At 36.0% G+C, this 13,485-nt stretch overlaps 1 protein-coding gene across 2 annotated transcripts in view; it reads left to right on the plus strand.

The window, feature by feature from the left end:
• LOC106884322 (vacuole membrane protein 1) overlaps positions 1 to 13,485 on the plus strand; it is an 89,404-nt gene that overhangs the window by 4,350 nt on the left and 71,569 nt on the right. Inside the window, exon 1 of one of the 2 annotated variants that reach the window (XM_014935648.2) lies at positions 1,389 to 1,889. The exons of the other annotated variant lie outside the window; for it this stretch is intronic. The gene's annotated coding sequence lies outside the window, so the exon portion shown is untranslated. Of the gene's footprint in view, positions 1 to 1,388; positions 1,890 to 13,485 lie in introns of those variants that run through there. 2 annotated transcript variants of the gene reach the window in all.

A 13,485-nucleotide genomic window follows, 5' to 3' on the forward strand; every position in this document is an offset into this window, starting at 1 on the left:
GAAAGCCCCTTGGAATATCCCTTCATCAGCTGTCTCTATTCTATCTAGACGTTTCGAAGACAAACGTCTAGATAGAATAGAGACAGCTGATGAAGGGATATTCCAAGGGGCTTTCCGTTTTCCTATGTGTTCGTTCCGTTGTCTGTAGTTTATTGTTCTAACGTCCTGTACCCTGATATGCATGTATATACACATGTAGATGTAAGTATGTACATATATGTGTGTATACATGTATATATATTCTTTGTATATATATATATATATATGACTAATGCCTTTGGCAATGTGCCGTGCTCAAGTAGTAGACCTATCAAGCCAAGTGAAATCGTAGTCGTGGCAGATACTGGTGTTACACAAGTGGCACTCATGCCAGTGACAATAAAAGCACCCATTACTCTCTTGCAGTGGTTGGCATTAGGAAGGGCATCCAGCTGTAGTAACCATGCCAAACCAGACTGGAATCTGGTGTAGCCCCTCAGCTTGTCAGCTCTGGTCAAATCATCCAACCCATGCTAGCATGGACGGCAGAAAATGATGATGATTATGTATATATATATATATATATATATATATATATATATATATATATATATATATATATATATATATATATATACTCTTGAGAGAGAGGGAGCGAATGAGAGCGCAGATTATTGAGTGATTGATTGTACTGATAGTATTAGACTTTATTACCCCTGAGCCAATTAAAGGCATGATATTCATATTCCTCACGAAATCTCGTCTTACTTTTTTTCCTTCCAATTTTCAGAGAATGGATTTCACACTTGTCTTGAATTATAATTAAATAAGAAAGTAATATTTTCGTATCAAAACCATTATGAATAAAGAGTCAAATTAAGCGGGAAAGATTTCCAGGGAATGTAATTACGTATGAACTTATTGATTTTAGAGCTCTAAGTTCTAAATATCCATTACAAACACCAAAAAACTGTTAAGCTTGTTGATGATAACGATGATGATTAGCACAATGACGACGACAACGACGCAGAGACATCGATATATCACATGATAGATTTTAAAAGTCCTATCATCATCACCATCATTGTAATCATCACCATCGACATCATTATCATCATCCTCCTCATCACCATCATCGACATCATTATCTTCATCCTCCTCATCATCACCATCACGACCACCACCTTTACCATCATCGTCGTCGTAGTCATGGCCATTTCTTTGCACTGGTACAAGTCGAAAATACGCACACACACACATATATATAAACAAACAAATGCACATTTACGGTGCCTTGCCCTATAAATACGAATCTATTTGGCAACAACTTTTTTCTCTTTTTAATTTCTAGCGTACCGGTCAACTATCGATTTGTACGACGCGCGGCTATAGATGAAAATGAACTGTTTGAATGGTAAAGCTGTTAAGAACCAGCTCTGCTCGTTACGCCGCTACTGTCCATGGCGGCATGTATCAGTGTCACTTGGCTAGTAGCGGCTTTCAGCTTTTAACATATTTATCATTTTATCTTAAAATTCTTCGCCTCACACATTATACGGCTATTTTCTTTACATTTATTAATAAACACCGATCTGGATATATATCCACTCTTTAAGTTTTCTATTTCTTTCAAGCAGTGACTATATTATATCACATGAATAGATTCATTGTATTAGTTGACACGTAAGTGTATGCATCGATGTATTTAGACAGCTGTACACATATTTAAAAGAAATAAACATACACGCATACAAATATATCTATTCATTAATACGATAAATATATTTTGAAACTCTTCGTAAGTAACCGTAAACAAATTAATACGACAAAACCACAACTGAAAGTGTGGTGCAGGATCATAAGAACAAGAAAAGGAACGGACCGAGTAGAAAACCATTTGAAACGACTAGGTGAGACCTTTTTCTTTTTCGGTTTTCCTGATTTTTCTGTGAGCATGAAATCAACTGTTTTCTATAATATCCATGCTGGTATAATTCACCATACGCATGCTGACTTAATTTCAGCTGGTCTGTTTTTTCTCATTTGTAACATTCTGTTGTACCAGTTTTTTAAAAATAAACTTTAAGGACAACCTTTCAGTAATATTTAGGCTAATCCTTAAGACGATATTCAACCAGTTAAGTAGTAAGTTCTTTCAATACAGTTCTCTGCATTTTCCTAGAAAACTCTTCAATCATAATCGATTTGTTAGAACTTAATTTTTATGTCTTCAGTTTTATAAACGCAATATTTTCCTATTAAAGTTAGTGCATCTTATTTTTAAAACCCTGGATCGTCTGGCATTTGTTAAGGGAACATATCCAGCCACCAGCAAATTTTAAAAAAATTTCATCAACGTTTCTCTTTGATAATCTTGGTCTTTGATATTGCTTTCCAAGTACACAACTTGTCGCGTTATCTTTATGCTGCGAATTTTGGAGGTTAGCTGTCTATTAGGTAATTAAACTTAAATATAATGACTTTAACAGTATTAGGTTATAACATGTTCCGTTCAAAAGTATCATTTCTTTTAACTGATTCCTATACAGTCTTTAGAAGGCAAGGAAGATTATTATTGTTACGTACTGAAAATTTGTCATTTCAATTTATCTGCTTAAGTTAATTTACATGTGACTACATGCGTGTGAGTAGGTATTTCGTCATTTTCTTTTCCACTTGAAACTAGTTAAAAGCGAAAAGATAAAAGAAAGGAAAAAAAATACAACAACAAAAAGGCCACACGTTTTTGTTTTCTTTCTTTTATCCCATGACTGAAATCTAAAAGAAGAGAAGCGAAAAGGTGGTGTGACTTTTCTGTGAGTGTGCACATGCATAACACGGCATTTATCAGGTGGTTTTATCTCAATTCATTCCCTTGTTACGTGTCATCACCTTAGTTATTCTTACAACAGACCTCTCACAATTTAGGTTTTGTTTTTAGATATGGTATAATATTTTCAATAATTACTCTATTATAAAGTCTTCAATTGTGAATATACTTGCCTATCTATAACAGTTTCTATGGAGCAGCAAGCAACATGCCTACTTAGCATATGTTTTAAACGTGATCATAATGTGGATCTAGTTTTGTATTTCATTAATTTTTACCTATCCTTAAATTTCTTCTCGAATAATTACAATATTTTTTGTTATCAGCCCCTTTCAAAGATTAATCTTTTCTTTAGTTAGCTGGCGATCCCTTTTATCTTAAATTATACCCCTCCATAAAACTTTGGAATTTGATTGATTAGAAATTTTTCATAGGTGTGGCAGATCTCAGTGTTAAGGTCATATCACTAATTGTTTCCATGTTTCTGAGAACTACATCCTTGTTTTATTATCATTATCACCCTGACGAACAAATTCTCTAAAAAAAAAAAAATATCCAACTAAAGTGTTGCAATTAATTTTTATTTACTCCAAGTAACAGCTGTTTTTCTTGACCAACTTTTCAACATGTTTAGATTTCTAGTTATTTCTATCCTCGTCTTTTCTTAACAGTTTCTTAGATTTAATTCGTCAATGCTTGATTCAGTCAGTTTAAACAGTCAACACGTCAATTCTATCAATCAGTACTCTCATTTAATTTCTTGCATTCTCTCTTTTTTTTTTATACTACTTTTCCTGTTTAACTTTTGCTTGTATTAGAAGGTAATTTATTAGGTTGTTTATTTCCCATTCTTTTAATTCCTAATTTGTCACTTGTTTAGATATATCAGTTGGTAATGCTTGTCGGATAAAAAACTCGCGCAGATATTAAAGAAATATCCAACAGAATCATCTGAAGATAAACCAGTCTTATGACTGAGACTTCAAAGATGACTTATTTCAAGTTACTTGACTTTGTTAAAATGAACTGAATACAGCAGCTTAGTATGAGATTGGAATATATTTTTATAAGTTTTTTTAATTTTTATAGCCCTCTTTAAATTCTGTTATAGTTGTACTAGAAATTCAGCACCAACATTTTGTATCTTTTAAACTGCCTTATCAATTATACTGAAGTCATTTGTTTTCTTTCACCTATGACTTTTCAAAATATTCAAGTTTATTATCAGTAAATTAATCCTGTTCAGCTGAGTAACTCTCAGTCTTTGAGAAGTTTACAGTTGGTTATGTACTTTTATATGTTGCACATAGAGGAAATAATAATTATTAGTGATTTAATGAAAAACATAATAGAATGTATTCTTAGGATGTTTAATCTACATTATGTTCATTTTGTTGGTTTGTGGAATTGATTACTTCATTTGATAATCATCATACTGTTGTATTTCAATGAATGTAATTTTAATTGACATTTACTATTAAATTGAACAGTTTGTTTTTCTACACACATCATCATCATTATTATTTTATCCATGTCTCCTTTGTATTCTGCAATTGGTTGGATAGGGATGTTATGGTCTGAATCAGTTGTTATTTGGAGTTATTGCCCTCTTAGATGAATCAAAGACCATATTTCAAATCTTCCATTTGGGGTACAATTATTTATTTATTTTTGGTTATCTGCTCTTCCTGTCACCAACCACCTCACAGAGTGCACCAGGTGCATTTTATTGTGGCACCAGCATCAGAGAGGTTGTCATAACCATGACAAGGCTGAATGGTTCTCATGACTCTATATTGTCTCCAATTGTTCAGCATCCACTCTACGGAGTGTACTGGGTGCATTTTATCATGATACCAGTGCTAGGTTGCCTAGTATTCCTCAAAAGTCTCCTCTACTCATCATTTAAAGCAACATGACTAAGGGGTAAATCGAAGAAAGTGTGATGTCAAAAAGAAGAACCAGAGTGAGAATGCAGGGGAGGGAGAGTGATTGGAGCAAGAGGGTAATAGATGAGGTTGAAAAGAGACACATTGATGACACAGTTCCATGTTTGCTGATAAATGATTAGTAAAATCCTGGGCAAAGATGAGAATGATGGATGTCAGTAATATGTTACTTGGCAGGGAAAGGCAATGATGGCTAGCTGTACAAAAGGGTAATGGTGTATCAGATAATCAGATCTAATGCCATCCCTTGTCAGAAGATGAATGATAGATTAAAAGGTGCTAAAAAGGAGGAGACAAGCATTATCAGCATAATAGGCAAAAGACCCAAATGTAGACCTGTTATACATTTCAAAGTCCATCACTATCACGATTTTTAAAGTTTGTTTCTTGCACAGGTGGACAAGTTTTCTCCAGTACCATGTGTTGACTATTGTTGTGGTCCTTGTCACTTCCTATGTGAAGTTCGGTATCTTGAGATCAGCCTTCACCACTTCATCCTGTCTTTTCTTAGATCATTCTTTTCCACAGATTCACTCATCACTTCGTTAACTGTCATTCTGTATCTGCATCATTTGCTCATCCCAGCATAATCTTCTCTTTCATCTGATTTCTTTTAGATCCAGTTTTTTCCTTGGCTCATTTATGTTGTTTCATTCATATGCACCAACATTGCACATTCAATGGAACATGCTCATTTCATGTCTTTCTATCCTTCACAAATCTTCTGCATTCAAAGCCTAACCCTCACTACTGTGTAGCATTGTACTTTGGACACAAGCGTTATACAATCTGCCCTTTCACTCTAAGAGACAAAAATCCTTTGTTATCAGCAAAGACATAATTCCCTGAACTTTACCACTTTGTTTTCTTAGACTGGCTACTATGCTTTTGGAGCACCCACCTTAACTTTTAATTAGGTCACATAGATAACAAAAGCTATCAACTACTTCTTGGGAGCCTTCATATATTTGAAAATCTATTTCACATGTACTATTAGTGCTTCTGTGCATCTACTGTATATATAATCTACCTTTTCTATTAGGCTTCCTCTAATACTCCAACATATCTTGTGAGTATGCCATATGGAATTTCTGACTACTCTTTCGTTACCATCTGGATTCCTGTCTTCTTTCCTACTTAAAATTTTACTGTTTGCTAAGTTTGGTTTGAGGTCACTCATTTTTAGGTTTTTACTTCCATGTTTGGGATTTCTTTCCCACATTTACTACAGATTCATGGTTTAACACTACTAGAACTAGGTCATCAGCATACAGGAGTTTCTATAAGGGTTCTCAATGCTTGATTAATTATATGAGATATCTACATATGATTTATATGTATATTGTTGGTTTCAGAGGGCATCTGAAGGCTAAGGCCACTGCCACTTTCTCTGGACTTAGCCAGAAAATATCACCATTCTAAGTTTTACATTTATTTTTCAAATACACCACTTTTCCAAATCTCAAAGTTGCTTCTTTCAACCAGTGTTCTCAATTCAACCCTGACTGTTTCTCTTCAGGTCTTCCTTGGTCAGTCCCTGGTATTCGGTCTGCTGTCTCTGCTGCACATGTGTATGTGCTTCAGATAAATTTTTCTATGGTTTAGTCAATATTGGAAGGGCAACTCCCATGATCTTTTCCCAGGGCCTTTGATATTGGAGGAGCTGGAAAGGGAAAAAGGATCTATGACTCATAAGTTTCTGCAGGGCATCACGATATGCAGTTACCCTCTGGCTGGGGACCTGGAAAAAAAGCCAAAAGCAGAGTGGACTCTATTAAGGAACTCAAGAACCAGATAGTGGTGTTAAACCAGACATCAAATACAATCCACCAATAGGCTTTCACATAAGTTCCAGTTACCCAGATTCACTTATAAGCCTTAGGTTAATTCAAGGCCATAGTAGAAGATGCTTGTCCAACTTGTTCTTCATTAAGGTTGAAATTAGAAACACATGGTTGTGAAGTGAACTTAACTATTTGTCCATACTTGCGTTCGTAATGTTTGTGTGTGTGAATGTGTTATCAACTGCTAACATAAGCATACACTTATATGATTTATGTGTAAGTAGAGGCCTTTTATAGACAAACAATAACCATTCTATGAAATATATTTCTCTTCCTTACTGTGCATTGTTATTTTATGACAACAGTGCTACTACATTATATGAATTGTGATAAAGTTTGTCAGAAACAATAATATAGCTTTAATATTGTAATATAATGATAATATAAGCATCAATTTTTTAAGCCTATTCTTTTTTCCATCTAAAATTTTTCGATGGAAAATAACAATAGTGTCACTCATGAAACCCACACTATGTATCTATTGCGTGCCAAGCAACCGTGTTAGTGGTGAAAATGCTGAGCACTTGTTTCTCTCTTCTAAAAGTAGGTACTATGGATGATGATTATTTTTTTACATTTTTTTTTCAGTTTTAGCTGTACTATTTTGTTTTTGTCTAGGAGGGCAGTTACTTCAGATAAGAACTAACTCAGATTGTGACGTCCCATGCAACCCATGCCGACATGGAAAAGCAGACGTAAAATGACAATAGGTAATTCATCAGTCACCTAGCACTAGCACATCCTCTGTGTATGCAACATAGCAAGGTATTTTGCTCTGTTTAAATACTTGCAATGAAAAATAAACCCAGGAATCAAATTTTGATGTAAATGGTATTAGGTATTATAAACACCAATTTGATACAAAATGGCTACAGCTTTATTGATGTAACACAGACCATATATCCAATGAGAAAAGAAAAATAGCTGGCTCTCTGTTGTGTAATGGGTAATGAGGTTTCTTGGCAAGATCTCTTCTCCTTCAGATTGGTGCTTATAATCTTTAATAACCAATGTAAAACCTCAGAAGATTTATCTCTATAAAATTAAGAGGACATGTATCAATTTTAATTCAGAATAGTTGCTTACCTCTGCTGCCTGCTTTCACCACTTTTTAGGGTGACTATTCACTCTCTCCTTTCCTTCTCTTATGCATTGATATAAATGTTCTTTTACACTGTAAAGTTCTTCAGACTGTCCCAGTTTCCTAGACAGGTTGCCTTGATTATACTTAAGCTTTTGATACCTACCTGCCCATGGCTACCCTTGGTTCTGTCATGTAAACTTCCTGTTTTAAAGTGACTTACATTAAATCCTTCCATCAAAATTTCATGTTAATTTATGTTCTAGATTCCAACTTAATAATGGTAAAGTTATTTTATTAAAAATTTCATAATTTTGGCCGTTACCAGTACCTCCTGACTGGCCTTCGTGCTGGTGGCACGTAAAAGCACCCACTACACTCTCGGAGTGGTTGGCGTTAGGAAGGGCATCCAGCTGTAGAAACTCTGCCAAATCAGATTGGAGCCTGGTTTAGCCATCTGGTTCACCAGTCCTCAGTCAAATCGTCCAACCCATGCTAGCATGGAAAGCAGACGTTAAACGATGATGATGATGATGAAAGACTGTGTTTTCCAACAGAAATAGGATTAAAGAAGTCAAGTGGAAGCAGAGTTCCTAAAACGTGTTCGGAGGTGTAAAGGGGGAGATAACTGAAATAAACAGAACTAGTGTTAATATACCTTGTGTTCTGGTTGTAGCATGACATCCGAGCTATCCACAAGTTAAAAGGAATTATGAAATAGAAATAAAAATGAGATTGGGTTATAAGAGAGAAGTCAAATTGTGATAGATTACAGGCAAGCAAAACAGATGAGAAAATATGGACTCTACTAGCATTGATGGAGAAATAAATAAGAGACTGCAGAAAGGCAGATGGTATTCTTAGTATTGTAATAAAAGAGAAAATGAATGTGGACAGGATTCATCAGCAGAAGGACAAACAACAGTTGATCAAAAATCACCACAGATTATCTACCAATGACTATAAAAAGTAAAATGAAGAAGAGATTGTGGAAGAAATGGCAAGATGAGATCAAGAAATACTCACTGGCAACTGACAACATAAAGCATGAGAGTAAAGAAAAAGTGGGGTGGGATTGGCAACGGTTTGTGAAGGGTTCCATCCAGCAGTGGATTGCCAGTAGCTGACTATAACAATCTTTTAATATCTTGTTCTCTATAATAATAGCCAACATAAATGTTGGTTTGTTGGTTGATTTTCTCCAGTCCTGCTTTACATTGTATGGAGAGACAAGGGTATTGGAGAGAAACAATCATAGAGACATAGGAGGAGGAGGAAGAGAAGGAGTAAGTGACAGTAGTTATGGGAGGACATGGCTGTGTGGTAAGAAGTTGCTTCCCAACCACATGGTGCCAGGTTCAGTCCTGCTGCATGACACCTTCTGCTATAACCTTGAGCCAACCAAAGCCTTCTGAGTGGATTTAATAGATGGAAACTGAAAGAAGACCGTTGTATATAAATATATATGTATATATACATATCTATCTATATATGTGTGTTTGTCTTTGGTCTACCCATCACAACTTGGCAACTGGTATTGGTGTGTTTATGTTCCTGTAACTTAATGACTCAGCAAAATGAGAACTAGGTTTATGGGTAATATTCTAGTCTACAATAATCTAGCTGTTTAAATAATTATTGAAATACTAAGTTGTACCAAAAATAAAATGAAATGGCTAAAGTATTTTAGTATAATCTAATAGGTAGGTGGGCTCCGAAAGGGGTCTCAGGGAGTAGTATCCCTGCCTTTCTGAGCTAGACTTCCACCATGTTTCTTAAAAATCATGGTAGAGGCTTTGGTCTCAGGACCACTCATGTCTAGAAACTGAGGTTGGGGGTAAGCAAGATCATGCTCCCCGTAGAAAATCCAGCTCTAAAAAATCCTCATGATAGCTAAGGAGAATGGGCACCAGCCAGACCAAAGGCTGGAGTGGGCTGCACCTGCCTACCTCGGTTGCTATGGCATTGAGGTAGATCCAGCCACTCCCGTTAACGAGGACAAAACCTGGATTTAAAACATTGGATGATGATGATGATAAAATATCGTTATTTCTACTGATAAAACTTATGCTTAATACTGTTATGTTACAAGTCAAGCTACAATTTGTATTTCACTCTGTAATTAGATGACATAGCGATAAGGCATCATTCTTGAACATTTGTTTGTTTAACCCAGGTGAGCCCTGATCAATAGCACTCCAGCTGTGGCCATCCCATCTTGTTTCAGGTACATCTTTCAGTGTGTACTTCCTTTATTTTTTTTAGCAAGTTACGTAACTACATAGGCCTTCTGAACACTTAATGTGTTCTGCTAACCCAGAGAAATATCTACATTATCTCATACAGTCATGTTAAACACAGATTGTATCTGCATTTGTTTGTCAGTTGTATATGTATGGCTGTGTGGTCATGATGTTCACTTTGCAACAATGTAGTCGTGGGTTCAATCCCATTGTGCAGCACTTAGGACAAGGGTCTCTCCTACAGCCTGCAGAATTTGGTAGATGAAAATGCTGTTGCCCTGCTTAACACCACAGTCAGGCACTTGATGCTTTTGCCAGCCTCTACTCTGTTGTAAGCATTCTAGCTGGGTCTCTGATCAGAGGCTAACTTCTGTTTTTGCCCCTGATTTAACCCTAAAAAAGCAAACCACATATGAACAGTAGAAAGGTTCAATACATAACACTACAAATAAATCTACATTTAGTAAATACACATGCTGGTTTTCACACTGTTACTTAAGTTCTTTTTGTTAGACATTCCAGTTGTCATATACTGTAACCATTTGAACAGTAGCAGAACTGAGGCAGATGGTTGTTCGGACCATGACTGTTTCATTGGTCATCAAAAGGAAACTATTTTTTTATTCAATAAAAATTGGTTTTATCTGTTACTTTAACTGCACTAACATACACACATTTGTAAATTGTAGTTATAATTTAATAAGTTTCAATTTCAAATAAAAGCTATAAATTCTACTTCTATTGAGTACGTTTTTCTCTGGTTTGTAAGTACAAATGTTTACTTCTAAATATTTGATTTTTTTTCTTAATGGTTTCTATCATTAAGCTGTTGACCATGTTGGGGCAGCATTTTTATGGGTTTTAGTCATTTATATAAACCCTATTTTATTTATCAATTTCTATTTATTGAATGAGTAGTGGGTGCTTTTACGTGCCACCGGCACGAGGGCCAGTCAGGCAGTTCTGGCAATGACCACGCTCAAAAGGTAGCATGTAAAAATAACTTTTGAGTGTGGTCATTGCCAGAACCGCCTGACTGGCCCTTGTGCCAGTGGCACGTAAAAGCACCCACTACACTCTCAGAGTGGTTGGTGTTAGGAAGGGCATCCAGCTGTAGAAACTTTCCAGATCAGATTGAGCCTGGTGCAGCCTCTGGCTTACCAATCCTAAGTCAAACCGTCCAACCCATGGAAAGCAGACTTTATACTATGATGATGATGAATGACTAAGTTCTCTTGAATTAAATCATTTAAAAAATTTAATGTATTTGATGGATTGAATTACCACAAAGTATTTATATCCACACACACCTATCTATATTTGTAATGGCTTTCTGTTCAGTTTTCATCTGCCAAATATCACTCACAACTTGAGGTTATGGTAGAAGACCCTTCCCCATGGTGCCTCGCAGTGAAGTCAGTCCATGAACTATGTTTGTGATGCTGGCTTTTCAGTGTTGCCTTTATACCCAGTAAATAAATATAGCTACATATTCAATGTGGCCTATTGCTTTGTGAATATAGCTTCCTATACGACGCCTTAGTCAAGATTAAGATTAGGTAATGTGATATAGTGAGTGTTGTCTGCAACATTCTCCATTTACTATGTCCTATATTTTAAATATTTTAGTAATTTTTTTTGTAGTCCTTCATATATAATCTTGTGTAGTAGTACTAAGATCCTCTCTAGTTCTTAATTTAGACCTTGATTTATCTTTGATCTGTAACAGTTTTGTATTAAACATTTGTTTTGGCCTCTGTCTTTTGCAGTTTTAATATATTCTTTCTTTATCATCATTTGAGACCCCTTATGCAGTTACTTAACCTGTTAGGAATGGCAGCCAAATATTCCTCTATTTAGGATGTCAGGATGTAATTCCTCACATCACAGTCTAAATCTTAAACAAAAAAAAAAAAAACTCCAAAAAGCAAATGATGTAATGGATATCTTTGGCATACAGTTATATGGGTGGTCATAATTGGAGCATCTTTGATCATAGGTTACCTTCGTTAAGGCTTATCCTGGTGCTAAGCAATATCATTAACAGTCACTCTGGTTGTATCTATCTCTTTCTTATGATTGAAGGATTGTTGTTTTCTTTTTGTCCTCATCACGTTTTCTAATTAATTTATAAAATGTACTATTTTCTATTGTTAAAAATTTTTATGAGTGGCTGTGTTGTAAGAAGCTTGCTTCCCAACCACATGGTTCCGGGTTCAGTCCCACTGCGTGTCACCTTGGGCAAGTGTCTTCTACAATAGTCTTGGGCTGTCCAAAGCCTTATGAGTGGATTTGATCGATGGAAACTGAAAGAAGCCTGTCGTATATATATGCATTTGTGTGTCTGTTTGTTGCCCAACCATTGCTTAACAACTAATGTTGGTGTGTTTACATCCCCGTAACTTAGTGGTTCAACAAAAGAGACCGATAAAATAAGTTCTAGGATTACAAAGAATAAGTCCTGGGCTTGATTTGTTCGACTAAAGGTGGTGCTCCAGCATGGTTGCAGTCAAATGACTGAAACAAGTAAAAAAATAAAAGAATTATTTTGTAATAATTATCTCCATTGATGGACTCACATTTTCTCTCACTGACTTTATGAGAGGGACCATCGTCATATCAAGTCCACTTTCCATGCTGGCATGGGTGGATGACTTGAGACAAAGTCATTTCTTGTAGGATCACATCTTGCTCAGACATCACAGTTTTGGTGTGGTTTTATGGATAGATGCCCTTCCAAACATGAACCACCTTTTCAGAGTGCAAAGTAAAAAAAAAAGTAAAGTTTCCTTTGCAAGTCGTATAGACACATAAGGGCTAGTTTCCCAGTTTATATATTCCCTGGATGGGATGCCAGTCCATTGCAGGATTATTCATTTATGCCAGCTGAGTGAACGGAGGCAATGTGAAATGAAGTGTTTTGCTTAAAAATATAACACTTCGCCTGGTCCAAGAATCAAAACCACAATCTTGTGATCATGAGTCCAACACCCTAACCACAAAAACGCATGCCTCCGCTTTCAGAGTGTACTGGGTATATTTTTTCATGGCTTTTGTATGGGAGAGTTTGTCATACTCTCAAAACTTAGGAATTGTCAACCTTGTGTTGTCGCAACTTTGTTTGCCTACCATTTACAGTGTATACAGATATATAGAAGTATAGAAATATAGAAAAGTAGATCTTAAATCAATGATGATGAATATGTGTATATATGAATGTATGTGCATGGAGATTTCTGCGGGACAACCTGTTGAAAGCCACCGACCAGATTTGTGGGTGGTGTAAGGTCCCCTCCCGACCCAGAGTAACGTGGTGGTGGAACAAGGAGGTAGACAGGGCTATTAGACAAAAGAAACAGGCTTGGAAGGACTGGAAGAACGGTGGTAGCAGGGAATTGTACCAATGTGCCAGAAGGGAGGCTAGGCGACAGGTTTATTTAGCCAGAGGGGAAGCAGATAAGGAAAGATTTGCCAATGTTCTGCGCCGTGAGGACCAAAGACTCGAGGTATTTTGTGTTGCAAGACAGTGTAGGAGAGAGAATAGTGATGTTGTAGGAGA

The sequence above is a fragment of the Octopus bimaculoides genome, chromosome 1, assembly GCF_001194135.2.
Source record: "Octopus bimaculoides isolate UCB-OBI-ISO-001 chromosome 1, ASM119413v2, whole genome shotgun sequence".
In the NCBI taxonomy this organism is placed as follows: Eukaryota; Metazoa; Mollusca; class Cephalopoda; order Octopoda; family Octopodidae; genus Octopus; species Octopus bimaculoides.